This window comes from Gorilla gorilla, chromosome 3, assembly GCF_029281585.2.
Source record: "Gorilla gorilla gorilla isolate KB3781 chromosome 3, NHGRI_mGorGor1-v2.1_pri, whole genome shotgun sequence".
Classification (NCBI taxonomy): Eukaryota; Metazoa; Chordata; class Mammalia; order Primates; family Hominidae; genus Gorilla; species Gorilla gorilla.
The window spans coordinates 68,380,642-68,400,139 of record NC_073227.2 but is presented as its reverse complement, the minus strand read 5'-3'; positions in this window follow the sequence as shown (position 1 = coordinate 68,400,139).

Genomic DNA, 19,498 nt, shown 5'->3' with positions numbered 1-19,498 from the left:
ACAAGAAGAGCTAACTATCCTAAATATATATGCACCCAATACAGGAACACCAGATTCATAAAGCAAGTCCTGAATGACCTACAGAGAGACTTAGACTCCCACACAATAATAATAGGAGACTTTAACACCCCACTGTCAACATTAGACAGATCAATGAGACAGAAAGTTAACAAGGATAGCCAGGAATTGAACTCAGTTCTGCACCAAGCAGACCTAATAGACATCTACAGAACTCTCCACCCCAAATCAACAGAAGATACATTTTTTTCAGCACCGCACCACACCTATTCCAAAATTGACCAGATAGTTGGAAGTAGAACACTCCTCAGCAAATGTAAAAAAACAGAAATGATAACAAACTGTCTCTCAGACCACGGTGCAATCAAACTAGAACTCAGGATTAAGAAACTCACTGGAAACCACTCAACTACATGGCAACTGAACAACCTGCTCCTGAATGACTACTGGGTACACAACAAAATGAAAGCAGAAATCAAGATGTTCTTTGAAACCGACGAGAACAAAGACGCAACATACTAGAATCTGTGGGACACATTCAAAGCACTGTGTAGATGGAAATTTATAGCACTAAATGCCTACAAGAGAAAGCAGGAAAGATCCAAAATTGACACCCTAACATCACAATCAAAAGAACTAGAAAAGCAAGAGCAAACACACTCAAAAGCTAGCAGAAGGCAAGAAATAACTAAAAGCAGAGCAGAACTGAAGGAGATAGAGACACAAAAAACACTTCAAAAAATTAATGAATCCAGGAGCTGGTTTTTTGAAAGGATCAACAAAATTAATAGACCGCTAGCAAGACTAATAAAGAAGAAAAGAGAGAAGAATCAAATAGATGCAATAAAAAATGATAAAGGGGGTATCACCACCAATCCCACAGAAATACAAACTACCATCAGAGAATACTACAAACACCTCTATGCAAATAAACTAGAAAATCTAGAAGAAATGGATAAATTCCTGGACACATACACCCTCCCAAGACTAAACCAGGAAGAAGTTGAATCTCTGAATAGACCAATAACAGGCTCAGAAATTGTGGCAATAATCAATAGCTTACCAACCAAAAAGAGTCCAGGACCAGATGGATTCACAGCCGAATTCTACCAGAGGTACAAGCAGGAACTGGTACCATTCCTTCTGAAACTATTCCAATCAACAGAAAAAGAGGGAATCCGCCTTCACTCATTTTACGAGGCCAGCATCATCCTGATACCAAACCCAGGCAGACTCACAACCCAAAAAGAGAATTTTAGACCAATTTCCTTGATGAACATTGATGCAAAAATCCTCAATAAAATACTGGCAAACCGAATCTAGCAGCACATCAAAAAGCTTATCCACCATGATCAAGTGGGCTTCATCCCTGAGATGCAATGCTGGTTCAACATACTAAAATGAATAAATGTAATCCAGCATATAAACAGAACCAAAGACAAAAACCACATGATTATCTCAATAGATGCAGAAAAGGCCTTTGACAAAATTCAACAACCCTTCATGCTAAAAACTCTCAATAAATTAGGTATTGATGGGATGTATCTCAAAATCATAAGAGCTATCTATGACAAACCCACAGCCAATATCATACTGAGTGGGCAAAAACTGGAAGCATTCCCTTTGAAAACTGGCACAAGACAGGGATGCCCTCTCTCACCACTCCTATTCAACATAGTGTTGGAAGTTCTGGCCAGGGCAATTAGGCAGGAGAAGGAAATAAAGGGTATTCAATTAGGAAAAGAGGAAGTCAAATTGTCCCTGTTTGCAGATGACACTATTGTATATCTAGAAAACCCCATTGTCTCAGCCAAAAATCTCCTTAAGCTGATAAGCAACTTCAGCAAATTCTCAGGATAAAAAATCAATGTACAAAAATCACAAGCATTCTTATACACCAATAACAGACAAACAGACAGCCAAATCATGAGTGAACTCCCATTCACAGTTGCTTCAAAGAGAAAAAAATACCTAGGAATCCAACTTACAAGGGATGTGAAGGACCTCTTCAAGGAGAACTACAAACAACTGCTCAATGAGATAAAAGAGGATACAAAGAAATGGAAGAACATTCCACGCTCATGGGTAGGAAGAATCAATATCGTGAAAATGGCCATACTGCCCAAGGTAATTTATAGATTCAATGCCATCCCCATCAAGCTACCAATGACTTTCTTCACAGAATTGGAAAAAACTGCTTTAAAGTTCATATGGAATCAAAAAAGAGCCTGCATCGCCAAGTCAATCCCAAGCCAAAAGAACAAAGCTGGAGGCATCACGCTACCTGACTTCAAACTACACTACAAGGCTACAGTAACCAAAACAGCATGGTACTGGTACCAAAACAGCGATATAGATCAATGGAACAAAACAGAGCCCTCAGAAATAACACCACATATCTACAACTATCTGATGTTTGACAAACCTGAGCAAAACAAGAAATGGGGAAAGCATTCCCTATTTAATAAGTGGTGCTGGGAAAACTTGCTAGCTATATGTAGAAAGCTGAAATTGGATCCCTTCCTTACACCTTATACAAAAATTAATTCAAGATGGATTAAAGACTTAAACATTAGACCTAAAACCATAAAAACCCTAGAAGAAAATCTAGGCATTACCATTCAGGACATAGGCATGGGCAAGGACTTCATGTCTAAAACACCAAAAGCAATGACAACAAAAGCCAAAATTGACAAATGGGATCTCAAACTAAAGAGCTTCTGCACAGCAAAAGAAACTACCATCAGAGTGAACAGGTGATCTATAAAATGGGAGAAAATTGTCGCAATCTACTCATCTGACAAAGGGCTAATATCTAGAATCTACAATGAACTCAAACAAATTTACAAGAAAAAAACAAACAACCCCATCAAAAAGTGGGCGAAGGACATGAACACACACTTCTCAAAAGAAGACATTTATGCAGCCAAAAGACACATGAAAAAATGCTCACCATCACTGGCCATCAGAGAAATGCAAATCAAAACCACAATGAGATACCATCTCACACCAGTTAGGATGGCGATCATTAAAAAGTCAGGAAAGAACAGGTGCTGGAGAGGATGTGGAGAAATAGGAACACTTTTACACTGTTGGTGGGACTGTCAACTAGTTCAACCATTGTGGAAGTCAGTGTGGCGATTCCTCAGGGATCTAGAACTAGAAATACCATTTGACCCAGCCATCCCATTACTGGGTATATACCCAAAGGACTATAAATCATGCTGCTATAAAGACACATGCACATGTATGTTTATTGCAGCACTATTCACAATAGCAAAGACTTGGAACTGACCGAAATGTCCAACAATGATAGACTGGATTAAGAAAATGTGGCTCATATACACCATGGAATACTATGCAGCCATAAAAAATGATGAGTTCATGTCCTTTGTAGGGACATGGATGAAATTGGAAATCATCATTCTCAGTAAACTATTTCAAGGACAAAAATCCAAACACCGCATGTTCTCACTCATAGGTGGGAATTGAACAATGAGAACACATGGACGCAGGAAGGGGAACATCACACTCTGGGGACTGTTGTGGAGTGGGGGGAGGGGAGAGGGATAGCATCAGGAGATATACCTAATGCTAAATGACCGGTTATTGGGTGCAGCACACCAGCATGGCACATGTGTACATATGTAACTAACCTGCACATTGTGCACATGTACCCTAAAACTTAAAGTATATAAAAAAAAAACAATGGGGAGGGTTCTGAGGGGACCAAGCACAGCAGGTCTATCACCCTTTTTATCTAATATCACCTTTTCTAATCACAAGCACTTAAATTCTTCACCATTGCCAGAACCATAAACAATATGAGAGATGGAAATCAACATATAGGACATTAAAAATAACTGAAAAATCAGACAAATAGGGTGAAAATGATGTTTTACGCCTTATTAGTTTTCAGTTATTTTAAAGGAAGTCAGTGCTGGGAAGCAGATTAAGAACCAGGACACTAGATAGACTTGATCCTATAGCTCCATTATCTTCAATTGGTTGTAACACTTGTTTTTAAATTGTTACCTTCCTTCTGGGTTTTTCTTTTTCATGTCTTTACTTAATGATCCAAATTATTTTTCTACTTAAATATAAATAAGGCAAGAGTATTACTATATTTATGTAGTGATCATATATGAAGGGTAATCAAAAGGAAAACAAGGGTACTTTTTTAGTTCTTCTCACATATTTTGCCTTGGGCAGCCCTCTCACCCAATGTTGCTAGCTCGAGTATAATTTTCAGTTAAAGACAAGGATATAGAGGCTTCGAGAAAGCATAAGACTGCCTAAGGTCACTACTCCTTAAGTAACACGGATGCGACCAGGATCAGGCACCCTCACTTTAAAGTTTAATATTTTTCTACAGTACTACCACACCACCATTTCATCCACTTTAGTAACTTGGGCAACTGATTCTAATACATTTATTGATTTACTATAGAAATTCTTCATAAGGAAGTTATAGAAATAGCAAGAGAAGTTAATTATAACCAGTTTTTATCTATGTAGAATCCCCAGGACATATGGATTCTCTTCCTTTCCTACCAGAAGGAAAGAACCAGCTCCAGTGTGTGTGTACTCAGCACTGCTGTCACTCATAAAGACGCCTGTTGGTAACTGGCCAATGATGTGTCAACAAGGCTCTACTTTCAAATTTTGAAAATTATTTTTTCCATTCTGAGAACATGTGTATGTTAGATTTAAGAAAAATAGAGACGTATTGCTCAGAAAACAGGTCATATGCAAAACAGCAAAAAAAGTAATAATAGCCCAAACATTTCTTACCAGAGGAGGCTTATGAATTAGTTTTCCACATAGAGAAATGTTTTCATATAACACTTGATACAAAGAAAGAAGAAAAAGCAGTATACACTTAAGAAAGAGGGTGAGGAAGCATGAGGCATAAAGCATCTGTTAGTCTATCAAATCAAATAAAGGATGCAACATCTAAAAAAAGTTTTGAGAGATGAGTGTGAAAACCTTGAAAATAAAAAGAGCCTAGAAACTGAAGCACATTCTGTGTTTGCAGGTAACAGCACACAGGGCTCCTGAGGCTCATACCCATTTCACTGTGAAGAGTTGCCAACCATTATTAAGTATGAATTGTCAGTCGTGTCCAAGTAACTGATACTTCCTTTTCAACACTGTTTTTAAAATAACTATTCTAAGAATCTTACCCCTCTTATACCATCATTAATTTCCAGGATAAAGCTAAGTAAAAAATTATTGAGCATAATTCACAGGCAATATCAACACAATTTGAATTTGCTTCTTATATAGTGTTAATGTTGGGTGCTATTGTTTTGTGTTGAACAAAGAAATAGTCTGGAAAGAAATTGAGTTAGATAACTTAGACAGTTTGGTTATTGTAGTAGTGTTTAAAAGGTTTTTATTATATCTAAATCCTGAAAATGTAAAATTATTGATTTGACTGTGTTCTTAGACCAGTACTGTTTTTCAGATTGCTTTTTTTTATTTAAACAGATAAGCCTCCATTTTTAGAAGTTGTGTATCTAGAAATCTAGCCCTTCATAAAAAATAAACTTTAAAAGGATCACTTACTTTAACAAAAGAGCCTCCATGTCATTTCTCTAACAATTACATTTTTCTTATTCATTTATAATGCCTTAAGCAAAAAAAAACCTCAAAATAAATTTCCTTCTGAATTACAATTAGTATTAATATTAATTAATACAAAAATTATTTTTAAATATCTATAGGGGAGATTTTATTAGAGAGTACACTGTATTATCTCCACATCTCTACTTCACCAGACCAGGACAGCTTAGGGAAAAAAATTATGATTCCACAAACACAGTAATAAATGTTTTTCTAATGATCCTCTCGACCCACTGATGCAAATCCTTGGAAGTCTCCTCCATGGCTTTACTCATCTGCGAGAGAGATCTCAGGGGTACTGACTAAGAACTCTTCTCAACCTCAGCACACTCCTCAGGCACCATTGTCAGGAAGCTACCCCATGATGACTCATTCCCGGGACCAGCTTCTATGATGGATCTGTTTCCATCGCCTAGCCTTGTAAGAATATGAGTTATCCAATGGGGAAAGAAAAGATTCAAATAATATTCCATGTCATATAATTAATTTAATGTTCTGTCCCTTGTATTTTAAAATATAAGCATTTCTCTTAAAGCCCAAGGGTTCAGAAGGCAGATTAGATATGATATAATTCAGGATATAGATTAATTAAGAAACATAATTTGCATTTTGCCATTGATTCTCAAGGTGTTTTCTACAGACCTCTTACATCAGAGCCACCAGACACTGCGGATGGTACTTATTACAATGCATGTTCCATGGCTCCATCACAGATTTAGCGTATCAGCGAGTTTGCAGTAGGGTCTGAAACCTGTGTTCTTAAGAATCCTACCATGTGATTCTTTTCAGCGTGCAGAAGTAGAAATGTCTGCATGATGCAGGCCTCTCTTAACTGGATAGTGACACAGGATATGGTAATGTTTTAGCAGCAGGGGTAGTTTATTTTAACGGCTTTGTGTTTTGTTGGAAATATTACTGGATGATAGAAATGTGTAAAAAACACTGTGGTAGGGAAACAAGACAAACCATTGCTCTTGAGCAAATGAAATAAACTGTTAAAGATGGTGTCTTATACAAGCATTTCATTATTTAAATTCTTACAAGAAAAATAACTTTTTTCTGAATCTGAAGGTCCCTTGTCCTTAATATCACTAGTTTTACTGGAAAATAAAACTGATATATTAATATCTTTATTTTTATTTTTATTTTCAGTTCTCTTAGGAACTCTCATGTTACAGAGGAGCAGACTGCTACTTTATAAATTACTCACACACCTATGAGGTACCCATTCTTATTATCATTTCATAGATAAATGAACAGAACCTCAAAAAGGTTAATTAACTTGACCAAAGTCACGCAGCAAATAAGTGGTAAAGTTAACACAGCAAATAAGCGGTAAAGTTAACACTAGCTCCAAGTCCAGGGGACTTTCTATAACATCATGCTACTCACTTGAAAAAGTGTATTTTGTTTATTCACTTTCAAATAGCCACTCTTGTCTTCTATGCCCCTTAAGCATCATGATAATCCACAAATGGTATTATTTAAAAGGACAGGTTGATCAAATGGTTTTAATGGCAGTATTCCTTTTTAATAGGAATTCTAAGAATAAACTAATAAAATATCATTCGTGTGTGTGTGTGTGTGTGTGTGTGTGTGTGTATGATATGTTGCAAAGTGAATGAGGGATGGTTATTTTGTGAATAATATTTATCTAAATGGACAAATAATTTCCCATTATGTCACCCATGCACTCTTTCCTTCATGATGTTTATATCTTGTACTGCAACTTTCTAAAGGGAAAGTATGTTATGTCAGGCTAGTTGTACAAACATGCCTTTCTCACTTTAAAAGCATATGTGGAACTTTGCAAGTAATCAACCACAGACTACTAAAATATTCTCAGATTTGAGCCTTCTGTGCTATTCCAATTAAGGTGGATCTTTCACTCCACATGGGAATTGCTCTACATAACTGATTACCAAGCACATCATGTAAATGGTTCTTAGAAACTGCAAACAGCCCGTTATGGAGAATCCACCTTATTAACAAAGGTCATATTAGAATCTCACCCTGGTAACTAATCGCGTCAAATGTACAGTACATCAATAGGCACATAGACTAGGAAGCAGCGTTTTCCAATTAAGTGAATCAGTTTGACCTTCGGAACTATAAATAAACTGTAGCAACAGCTCCTGATTAGGCTTAGAGTCCAACTTCCATCTCAGACAAATGCCTCAGAATTTAAGCATACTTAGAAAGTTAATCCTGTAAAGAGTCAATGAACGGATTTAAAGTTTCAGCATTTATGCCTTGGACCTGAGTTTTCTCAAATTTCTGCAGTGCAGGCAGAATGGGAATGGTATCCGTCTAAATAGATAAACAAACCCTGAATTAGTTTTACCCTCCCTCAGGATAACCAATTTAACAGGAGCAAACCCATTTTCAAAACAGAATAAAATATTTATTTCCCTAAGTAATTACCGGGCTTGGTTGGACTACCACCACTACATAAAAATATGCAATTAACTATACTCAGTGGAAACTTCAAGTACTTGTCAAAACACATTTTGACCCTTATTTATTTTTATGTGATGTCCATCCTAGAACTAATTCAAAACCCATTCACCCAATTTAAATCTGAAGTTAAAATGCAATCCAGTTACTTAATTTAACATCATTATACTTAGTAACACGGCTGACACTGCTAACCCATCTTCAAAAGAAAGTACACTTGAGTTATTCTTCTAGTGTTGGTAATGGATTTCCATAACCTTTCTAAGCATTAGTTTTCTCATTTGTAAAATGAAGGACTTGGAATAAATAAGTGTCAAGCTTCTTATAGCTCCACAACTTCTATGTATCTCTGCATGTACATGGCCTACCAAAGTGCAGGCATTGTTTAATCAGATAGAAATGATTAATTTTCAGCAATATTCATTGCAATTTTAAGAATTTATGGGAGAGAAATGATAAACAAAGAAGAGTATAAATTCCCTCAAGTCAGATAAGTAATGCCTAGTATATTTTCCTATGAGTAATAAAAGAGATGTAATAATTAGGGATACAAGCCCATTTTATATACAGATAATTTTAGAATTTTTATATGAATCCTTCAGTGTCTCAAAATATCTTTGAATAGCTATGTAGGCTTTTTCAATTTATGTTAAAGTCCGGACTCTGATAGTAGTTGGCAGAGACTCAGTTCCTTCATATAATTTTCTCTTTAAGTTATGCAGGAACATTGCAAACAACAAGCCATACTTAGAAGTTTCTCATATTAAGTCCTACCATTTAAATTGGTGAGATCTTCACTTATTGGATTTAATGGTGCCAATTATTCCTAGGCAGGGAGAGAGGAAGGGAGAAATATCTTCTTTCACCAAAATCTTTGGTTAAATACACAGAGTATTTATTTCAAATTTTGATAAAATATAATGTGATATTGATATTCAAAATTGATCTTCATCCCATGAAGGTTGAGATTCAAAATTTTGCTTGACTGGTGTAACGGTTGGAAAATGAGCTCATCATCTAATATTCTTGGGTGAAATCTTGGCTTTTGATAATATATTTCCCTCCAGTTTTGCACATATTACAAAAGAACTTACCACGACATGCATAAGTGTCTGAAGTGAAACTGTGAAGTTTCACTAGTTCTTTACTTTTTTTCTCCATTTATGTACTTTTGTGTGCCCCTGGGGTGCTTTCATCCTCCAGATAGCACCATTTTTCCATCTTAAAGAAAGACATCTGACAGGTAGATTCACACAGAAGCTCTTGTGACTTAATATATTCTTCTTTCCAGAAGAACTAATATATTTGAAAGAGGGTTAGAGGGTAAACTCCAGTGGCTGAATTGCAATTAATAATATGCTACCCGAATAAATAAAGATATGTCTGATCAAAAGAATCTTCTGGATACCCTTCTTATTCTGTAACACAGGCAGGTGGCTATTATTCTTTTTTCTCACAAGGCTCTGAGAAGGTGCTGAGACAATGTAAGCTCATAAGGGTTGGTAGTTTTATTCACTTTATTTACTGCTTTTATTCAACACCCAGAACAGTTCCTGACACAGAATAAGAACTCAATAAATATAAATTAAACATAAAAATGTTTGCTGCCAAAATTCATACATGTCAACCCATGGGTGGTAGGGACTGCAGAGACTTGGTTGTGAAACACATTATCTTGGGAACTCCAGGTATAAGTGGAAATGGGCTGCAGAAGTGTAATGAGAAAAGGTGGTGGAGACTGGCATGAGTGTACCAAAATCATTTTCTCTTTCTTCTGAGCAGAGAGCTACACTAAATTTCCCAGCCTCTCCTGCAGTTAGATGTGGCCATGTGAGTGGGTTTTAGCTTCTTGACATTGGGCTGAAGTGATTTGGACAGCTGCCAGTTTCAGTTCTTCGAAACCTCCTGTAGGATCCTTTAAACTTTCTCTTACTCCTTGCCCAGATAAAAGAAGAGCCATCAGAACACTCCAAGCCCTACGAGAAGACAGAAGGAGGCCGGATACTGAATGAAGATAAGGAAGGCCCCTGTTGAACAAGAGTGTGTTGGAATTTTGTGTGGGTGAGGAGTATCCGTTATCACCTTTAATTGTAAAAGGGAGCAGAAAGGACCATTCAGAGGAGCAGTGGTGAAGCAAGACAGAGCGACAGGCACCAGGACAGAGGGTCTAGAAATGTGGTTGGAAACATTGGTAGACTGGGGCATATAAGAAGTAGGCAAATAGATTATGTGGAGTCAGAGTTTGATGTTAGGAGATGAGGAGAATTGGTCATCAGATCAGCAAATGAATGACTAGAACTGCCGTGCTGTTGTAACCATAAAAGATTGTCAATGAATGAAAGCTAAAGAACCATAACAGTGTGCTTGAGGGAAAAATATTCAAAAATATTAATAAGACAGATGCTTGATGAGAATGGCACAGTAGTGACTTGACATATGTCTTTGAAATCAAAATTTGATCCTTATTTCCTAAGTTCTCTGTTTCTCAACAAAAAGATGATGAAAAATAGAAAGGAAATAAAAGGAATCTGATGAAGTGCAAAGTCTACTTGGAAATAAACCATATAAAGAATGATTCTATTTTTTTATGTTGGAAACTTTAGCAATTTTAGATTAAAAGATTCACTGCTGCTACTGATGTGGAATAGGCTCTGGTTCCTAGGGTACCAGGCAAATGCTTTAAGAGAAGAGGAAGTCACAAGTAAGTTTGTCTGCTTGACTAGTTATTTAGGAATATAGTCTGGCAGCATCTGTGTGTGCTCTGAGATTCAAGAAGAACATGAAAAGTTAGAGGCCTCCCTATTAGAACAAGGGCAAACGTAGAGACCACTCCTGTCAGTTAAATGCTTGTCTTCATTGCAGTTGGGTAGCTTCAGCTTTGTTATAGGCATTTCTTTTTTTCTGAAAAAAAATAGGCATTTTAGGATTTTATTAAGTTGAGTTTTCAGGGACAGAGTAAAATAGAAGAGGAAATTTTTCCAATGAACTCTGAGGCTAATGTTTACTGAAGAACAGCCATTAATTAATCTGGGGACAATAAAACCCTTTTCCTGTCCTATCTCCAGTTAATAATGCATGACTAAAAGTTATGTTCTAACTGTAAATCAGGACAAACAACACATACCACAAACTTATTTCTCTCTCAAGTCCAATAGTTTGATATGTGTGTTGTTTTAAAATTCCCACTTCGGGCTGCACATCTAATGTTATCTTTGAAAATGTGCTAACAAACTTGAAAGTACTGGGGCTTTTTAATACATTTTTATTACAATGAGAATTTTGAAAAATGAGATCTGACGCTTCTTACTCAGAACATAATGTGAATGCAGAATAGGAAATGAGAGTATGGCAACAGAATTTATGCCACATGGTAGGACTGTCTTAATTCATTATCTAGAATAGAATACTTTTTCTTTCACTTATTACATAATTATTTTTATGTTACTTGCACATTTTTACATGAGAATGTGTTTTTCTCGAGAAGATTTTATATAGTCAAACTGACTCTGGGGAAGAGGGGCTGGGATAGCCCATTAATAATGTGTGAGGAGCTCTGATGCTGCCTTCCAAAATGTACAGACCATTAGAAACTGTATTGAAGTGAAACTCTAAAATTTTAAGGAAGATATTTTTGAACTCTGGGAAGAACTGGTGAGTAGAAAATTAACTCATCATTTGGATGTATAATAAGCTGGTTCAAACAAATTGGGCTCATTTAAAAATATCACCAATGCTGAAAATTATGAGTTATAAATTCATGAACTTATCATAACCAGAAACTTAAGGACACACTGAAATACTAACCTCAAGACAGTCCAGCTAAGCTACTAAGTGCCTTTGTAAATTGGATAAGTTGCTGAATCCCATTGATACCTATTTCTACACAGTAAAAAGGAAAAGTTAAATTATGCTTATGTTTTTCAAAATTTGATGCATTAGAGTTTTATAAACCGGAGACTTTGTGGGGAGAATACTGGTGTGGTAGTAGGATCTAAATTGAATGGTCAACTGTCATAACGGGAATTAATATAATTTGTGGTTATCTCATGACTCCAGTGATTCTAAGAATAAAAAAAATAGGATTTCTGATGAATCCGGTGGTTTTCTTCTTACCTTAGGAAACAGACAGTCATCATAAAGACATAGAAGGTGCAACTTAAAGTGAGGGTAAAGGATAAATCAGACTGATTATCTTAAGCCTAGTTGTCATCAGAGATGAGGTCAGAAAGGAAAGCACTATGAGCAACTTTGGAATGGTTTCCCTTGGTGAGGGGTCTTCCGTATAACCTCAATAGGGGAAAACGTCACCAGTCATAGAAACTTTCACTGTGGCACCCGTGGTTTATAATGTTTCAGGAACATCTGGGCAACATTCTGGGAGGGATTTTGTGGAGGAAAGTAGCAATGGAAGCAGGGATTCAATCAGCCAGAAGTAAACAGAGATGCAAATTCCAGTTGTGCTTATTTAAACAGGCATTTCCAATCACAATGGTAATGGTGTCATCATCTATGGCAATCAGTTGAGACTGAGAGAGGAACCGAAAGTTAACTTTAGGGCCTGCAGTGAGATGGAGTCACGTTTCTCAGATGACATTAGTGGCAACAGCAGAAAGACTGGCAATTGCACTGGTGCTCTGGTAAGCAGTGCCAGTTTGTTGATACTGGCAGATTTGGTAGAGGTTGTAAGTTACAGGATGCCTGGTATGCCTCAATTATAAATGGTGCAGGATGCCTGGTTTGCTCCAATTATAAGTGGTGTAGACCTTATTAGCAGTTTCAAGAATGAGGATGGTGTGGTGGGACTGTTGGGAAGCAGCATTCAAGTATTGGTGTTGGTGTGGATCATTTGGAGACTCCTGGAGCATTGGTGAGGGGAGTTCTGGTGATATCATGGAGAAAATGGTTCTGTTGGTGGAGTCAGACATGCTGTTAGGAGAATGAAAGAGCATTTGTTGTTGCTACAAAATTGATAAACCTAAATTGAAATCTGCATGGTCAGAGTCATACATGATTTCTCTAAATGGCTAATGGTGTATCAAGACTTAATGGAACACTGCCTTTTGGTATTAGTAGATATGGCAGAACCTGAAGCTGAGTTTCACATTAAAAATGTGTCATTATTTGTAATTCTATTATGTAATTTTTTGTTTCATTTGTACAACTCCTAAAATACAATCAGTGAAGAAACCAAAAAGCCAGTATGTAGATTCTTAGCCTTAATTTTCTTATATAAACTATTAATCAAGATGGAGATGGCTTTTGAATCAAAGGGCTATAATCAAACAGCTAGAATTCTGCTTCCAGCTATGATAAAGTAACTAAGATGAGAGTAGCATTCATGCCATTAAACAACCAAAAACCTGAACACATTATATGTTCTTCTGAGCGAAGAGAAATTTGTGGGACAATCCCATAATGCCTTGCTCCACCTGGGGACAAATTCCTGTGTGGCCTAATGAGCATCAGAGACCAGCTGGGCTGAAGGGATAAAGATCAGTTTAGGGAGGTTGAAGTGATGAGAATTTGTAAGGAAGGAAGCATACTATGAAATGGGGCTAGGGAGCAAGATTTAAATGAAGTTACTTTCAACTTCTTTGGTGAGTATTGAGCTATTAATGCAAAGATTCATTCTCATACTTGTACCAGCCACTGTTAGTTAAACACACGGTTAACAGAGAGTGGCTGGTACAAGTTTGGAAAAGGAAAAATGACATTTGAAGTTAGGCAATGCTAGGGGACTTTTTTATTTTCCTGTGGCCAAGTTTTATTTATTTTCTTTTTTCTTTTTACTTTTACAACTGTTATTTTTAGCTTCGTGGGATTGTGCAGGTTTGTTACATGGATAAATTGTGCATCATTGAGGTTTAGGGTACAAATGGCCCCATCACCAAGGTGGTGATCATGGTCCTTGATAGGTAGTTTTTCAATATTCGCTTCCCTCCCACCCTTCCCCCACTAGTAATCCCCAGTGTCCATTGTTTCCATCTTTATGTCCGTGTGTACTCAGTGTTTAGCTCCTACTTATATGTGAGAACACGCAGTATTTGGTTTTCTGTTCCTGCATTAGTTCACTTAGGATAATGGCCTCCAGCTTCATCCATGTTGCTGCAAAGGCCATGATTTCATTCTTTCTATGACTGTGTAGTATTCCATGGTGTATATGTACCACATTTTCGTTACTCATTCCACTGTTGCTGGGCATTTAGGTTGATTTCAAGTTTTTGTTATTATGGATACTGCTGCAGTGAACACACAAGCGCATGAGTCTTTTTAGTAGAACAATTCATTTTCCTTTGGATATATACCCAGTAATGGGAATGCTGGGTTGAATGGTAACTCTGTTTTAAATTCTTTAGGAAATTTCCAAACTGTTTTCCACAGTGGCTGAACTAATTTACATTCCCACCAACACTGTATAAGTGTTCCCTTTTCTCTGCAACCTCGCCAACCTCTATTTGTTTGTTGGTTTTACTTTTTTAGTAATAGCCATTCTGACTGGTGTGAGATGGTATCTCATTGTGGTTTTGATTTGCATTTCTCTAATGATTAGTGAGTGATGTTGAGCATTTTTTCATGTATTTGTTGGCCGCATGCATGTCTTCTTTTGAAAACTGTCTGTTTATGCCCTTCGCCCTTTTTTTTAGTGGGGTTATTTGCTTTCGTTTGTTGAATTGTTTAAGTTCCTTATAGATTCTGGATATTAGACCTTTTTCAGATGCGTAGTTTGTGAATATTTTCTCCATCCTGTAGGTTGTCTGTTTACTCTGTTGATAAATTTCTTTGCTGTTCAGAAGCTCCTTAGTTTAATTAGGTCCTTTATTTTTGTTTTTGTTGCAATTGCTTTTAAGGACTTAGCTAAAATACTTGCCATGGCCAATGTCCAAAATGATATTTCTTAGGTTTTCTTTTAGGATTTTTATTGTTTCAGATCTTATATTTAAGTCTTTAATTCCTCTTGAGTTTTTTTTTTTAATGTGTAGTGAAAGGTGGGGGTCCAGTTTTGTTCTTCTGCATATGCCTAGCCAGTTATCCTAAGTGCTAGGATGCTTCTGAGAACTAGTCCTGCTGGAGTGGTGAGATATTTCATAAGCTACTGGCATCCAGCTGAGATGCCAGAAAGACTGCACAGTAGAAGTATGGACTACTTTATAGTAGATAAACAATGTAAGTTTTTAAGTCTTTCTCTAAATTTATTTTGAAGTTATAGAGCAAATAACAAGAGTAATTGTTGATGTGTATTTATTATCACCAAAACAGAGGTTTAGCAATTATAATAAGTTTAACAAATAACTTGGAATAAAGTTACTATATCAAAAAATTCAGAGCAAAATTTAGAAGATTCTAGATTAGATTTAGATATGGTCTGGCTGTGTCCCCATCCAAATTTCATCTTGAACTCCCACATATTGTGAGAGGGACCTGGTGGAAGGTAATTGAATCATCGGGCAGGTCTTTCCTATACTGTTCTCATGACAGTGAATAAGTCTCATGGGATCTGATAGTTTTAAAAACAGGAATTTCCATGCACAAGCTCTCTTTTTGCCTGCTGCCATCCATATAAGATGTGATTTGCTCCTTCTTGCCTTCTGCCATGATTCTGAGGCCTTCCAAGCCATGTGGAACTGTGAGTCCAATTAAACCTCTTGCTTTTGTAAATTGCCCAGTCTCAGATATGTATTTCTCAGTAATGTGAAAATGGACTAATACAGTAAATTGGTACCACTACAGTGGGGCACTACTGAAAAGATACCAGAAAATGTGAAAGCAACTTTGGAACTGGGTAATGGGCAGAGGTTGGAACAGTTTGGAGGGCTCAGAATAAGAGGAAAATGTGGGAATGTTTGGAACTTCCTAAGGATTTGTTGAATGGCTTTGTCCAAAATGCTGATACCAATATGGACAGTAAAGTCCAGGCTGAGTTGGTCTCAGATGGAGATGAGAAACTTGTTGGGAACTGGAGCAAAGATGACTCTTGCTGTGTTTTAGCAAAGAGACTGGTGGCATTTTGTCCCTGCCCTAGAGATTTGTGGAACTTTGAACTTGAGAGAGGTGATTTAGGGTAGCTGTTGGAAAAAAAAATTTCTAAGCAGCAAAGAATTCCAGAGGTGCCTCGGGTGCTGTTAATGGCATTCAGCTTTATAAGGGAAACAGAACATAAAAGTTTGGAAAATTTGCAGCTTGACAATGTGATAGTAAAGAAAATCCCATTTTCTGAGGAGAAATTCAAGCCTGCTGCATAAATTTGCATAAGTAACTAGGAATGTTAATTTCCAAGATAATGGGGAAAATGTCTCCAGGTCATGTCAGAGGTCTTCACAGTAGCCCCTCCCATCACAGGCCCCGAGGCCTAGGCGGAAAAAGTGGTTTTGTGGGCCAGGCCCAGGGTCCCCATGTTTTGTACAGCCTAGGGACTTGGTGCCCTGCATCCTAGCTGCTCCAGCCATGGCTGAAAGGGGCCAACATACAGCTCAGGCTGTTGCCTCAGAAGGTCCAAGCCTCAAGCTTTGGCAGTTTCCATGTGGTGTTGAGCCAGCCAGTGCACAGAAGTCAAGAATTGTGGTTTGGGAACCTCTGCCTAGATTTCAGAGGATGAATGGAAATGCCTGAATCTCCAGAGAGGAGCTTGCTGCAGGGGTGAGGCTCTTATGGAGAAACTCTGCTAGGGCAGTGCAGAAGGGAAATGTGGGGTTGGAGCCCCCACACAGAGTCCCTACTGAGAAACTGCCTAGTGGAGCTGTGAGAAGAGGGCTACCATCCTCTAGACCCCAGAATGGTAGATCCACTGACAGCTTGTACCATGTGCCTGGAAAAGCCACAGGCATTCAACAACATCCTGGGAAAGCAGCCAGGAGGGAGGCTGTACCCTGAAAAGCCACAGGGGTGGAGCTGCCCATGACCGTGAGAACCCACCTCTTGCATCAGAGTAACCTGGATGTGAGACATGGAGTCAAAGGAGATTATTTTGGAGCTTTAAGATTTGACTGCCCTGCTGGATTTTGGACTTGCATGGGGCCTGTAGCCCCTTTGTTTTGGCCAATTTCTCTCATTTGGAACGGCTGTATTTACCCAAGGACTGTACACCCACTGTATCTAGGAAATAACTAACTTGCTTTTGATTTTACATGCTCATAGGCAGAAGGGACTTGCCTTGCCTTGGATGAAACTTTGGACAGTGGACTTTGAGTTAATGATGAAATGAGTTAAGATTTTGGGGGACTGTTGGAAAGGCATGACTAGTTTTGAAATGTGAGGACATGAGATTTGGAAGGGGTCAGGGTGGAATGATATGGTTTGGCTGTGTCCCCACCCAAATCTCATCTTTAATTTCCATGCATTGTGGGAGGGACCCCATGGGAGGTAATTGAATCATCTGGGCAGTTCTTTCCTGTGCTGTTCCTGTGATAGTCAATAAGTCTCATGAGATCTGATTGTTTTAAAAAGAGGAGTTCCCCTGCACAAGCTCTTTTTTTGCCTGCTACCATCCATGTAAGATGTGACTTGCTCTTTCTTGCCTTCCACCATGATTCTGATGCCTCCGCAGCCACGTGGAATGGTGAGTCCAATTAAACCTCTTTCTTTTGTAAATTGTCCAGTCTCAGGTATGTCTTTATCAGCAGCATGAAAACGGACTAATACAGATTTCAAGAATGCAAATTTCAGTTCAAATATTTGCAAAGACATGGGCTAAAATTGAAATAATAAAATATAAATATAAAAGTGGCATAGAGTTGTAAACATCAAGCCAGGGAGTCAAAACCCTTAAATAAAATCTAAAGAAAGAGAAGAGCAATAAAATAATGAGAGATGTTTTGAAATATATGAATGTATTCTTATGTTTTATACTTGCTTGTGACTAACCTTCCTTTTGTTCAGACAGAGGCATCTAATGCCTCAGGGAGTATAAGACTTTTAGAACAAGAATTAAAAGAGAAGGAAAAAGACATCATTCAGGCTTTTAATTTCAAGTATCTCAAGTTTATTATATGTTATCATGTTGAAATTCAGGGATTGCTGAAATCGATAAAAGTTGTTTTATCTCCAAACCAGACCTGTCATATATGTTGGTTCAGGTTAAGCCTAGCCCACAAGTGTCAAGGAATACTACTCATGTCACTGACATTTTTATGCCTTTAAGATTGTTCTGTATTAGAAACCATGAAATTGCCAATATTTCATTGTTTTAAGCTATAAAAATGGGAAGTCTATGTAATTGAAGTTAGTGTTACATTTTTAACCTTTTTCACTCTATGTTTGGGCAATGTATAGGCTTATTATGAAAATTCCTTGCACATGACATTAAAAGGTCTTGTTCTAATAAAAGTGATTTATGACAATAAGTTTTCTAGTCATAATATAGAAGTAAAATATCTTATTCTTGCAGAATTTATATATTAATACACCACTCTGTTTTGACTTATGCAGGAGGAATGCATTTGATAGCAAAGCTTGTTAATCTAACAAAATTTAAAATAAAGCTGTGTTTCTACACAAGAATGTCATCTTTTTATTTTCTTGAAATTAAAAGAAAAAATTTTCTATTGTAAATGAGCCAGAAAAGTTGATATATAATATTGTTCTTTATATAACCTGCCATTTATGTATAGGACTAAAATGATATTGCAGAGTTTACAATGTAAGTGGACAGGTAACTTAGTCATATGAATCACTATTTAATAATTAATAATCACTGATTTTCAATAATCACAAAAAGAACATTGCATAGATATAAATGATCACATTTATAGTTATAAATTTTCAGCTAATTGTCTTGGCCAGTTGTTTTGGAGCAATTGTTCTTTTGTTGTTGTGAAAATTTTGTCAGTATAAAAATTGCCTGTTGTTGAAATTTATGAGTTTATCATGCACTATTCTTTTAAATTCTTACACATTGTAAAATGGTTTCTAAGCTATTATATATTATTTTCTCCACTGTCAGGATAAGAAGATAAGTTTTAGAGAATAAAATGGGAAGCCATCAGAAAAGTAAATGAAAGAAAATCTTTTGAATCATTTGAATATATTTTTGAAGAAAATAGATGGAATGCTATAAAAAGGACAAGATTTCTGAGCCATTATATTCAGTATAATGTAGCACTAATATGTCATTGATGGAGAAGGATATGAATTTAGCTTCTATCTTCATGTCAGCCGTAAATGATAAAACTGAAGAAAAACCGAGAGAAAATATACATGAAAAATCCATTAACCAAATGTATTTTCTGAAGATCTGGATACCTGACAATGTAATCTGAATATTAAACAATGGAAAAATTTTAAATTGCCAAATGACAGAAAAGACTTCAAAAGCATTAATGAGTTCTTCCAAATTCTTAAAAATATAATAGATTCTGGTTGCTTCATTGCAAACCAAAGTATTTTATATATTTTTATATTA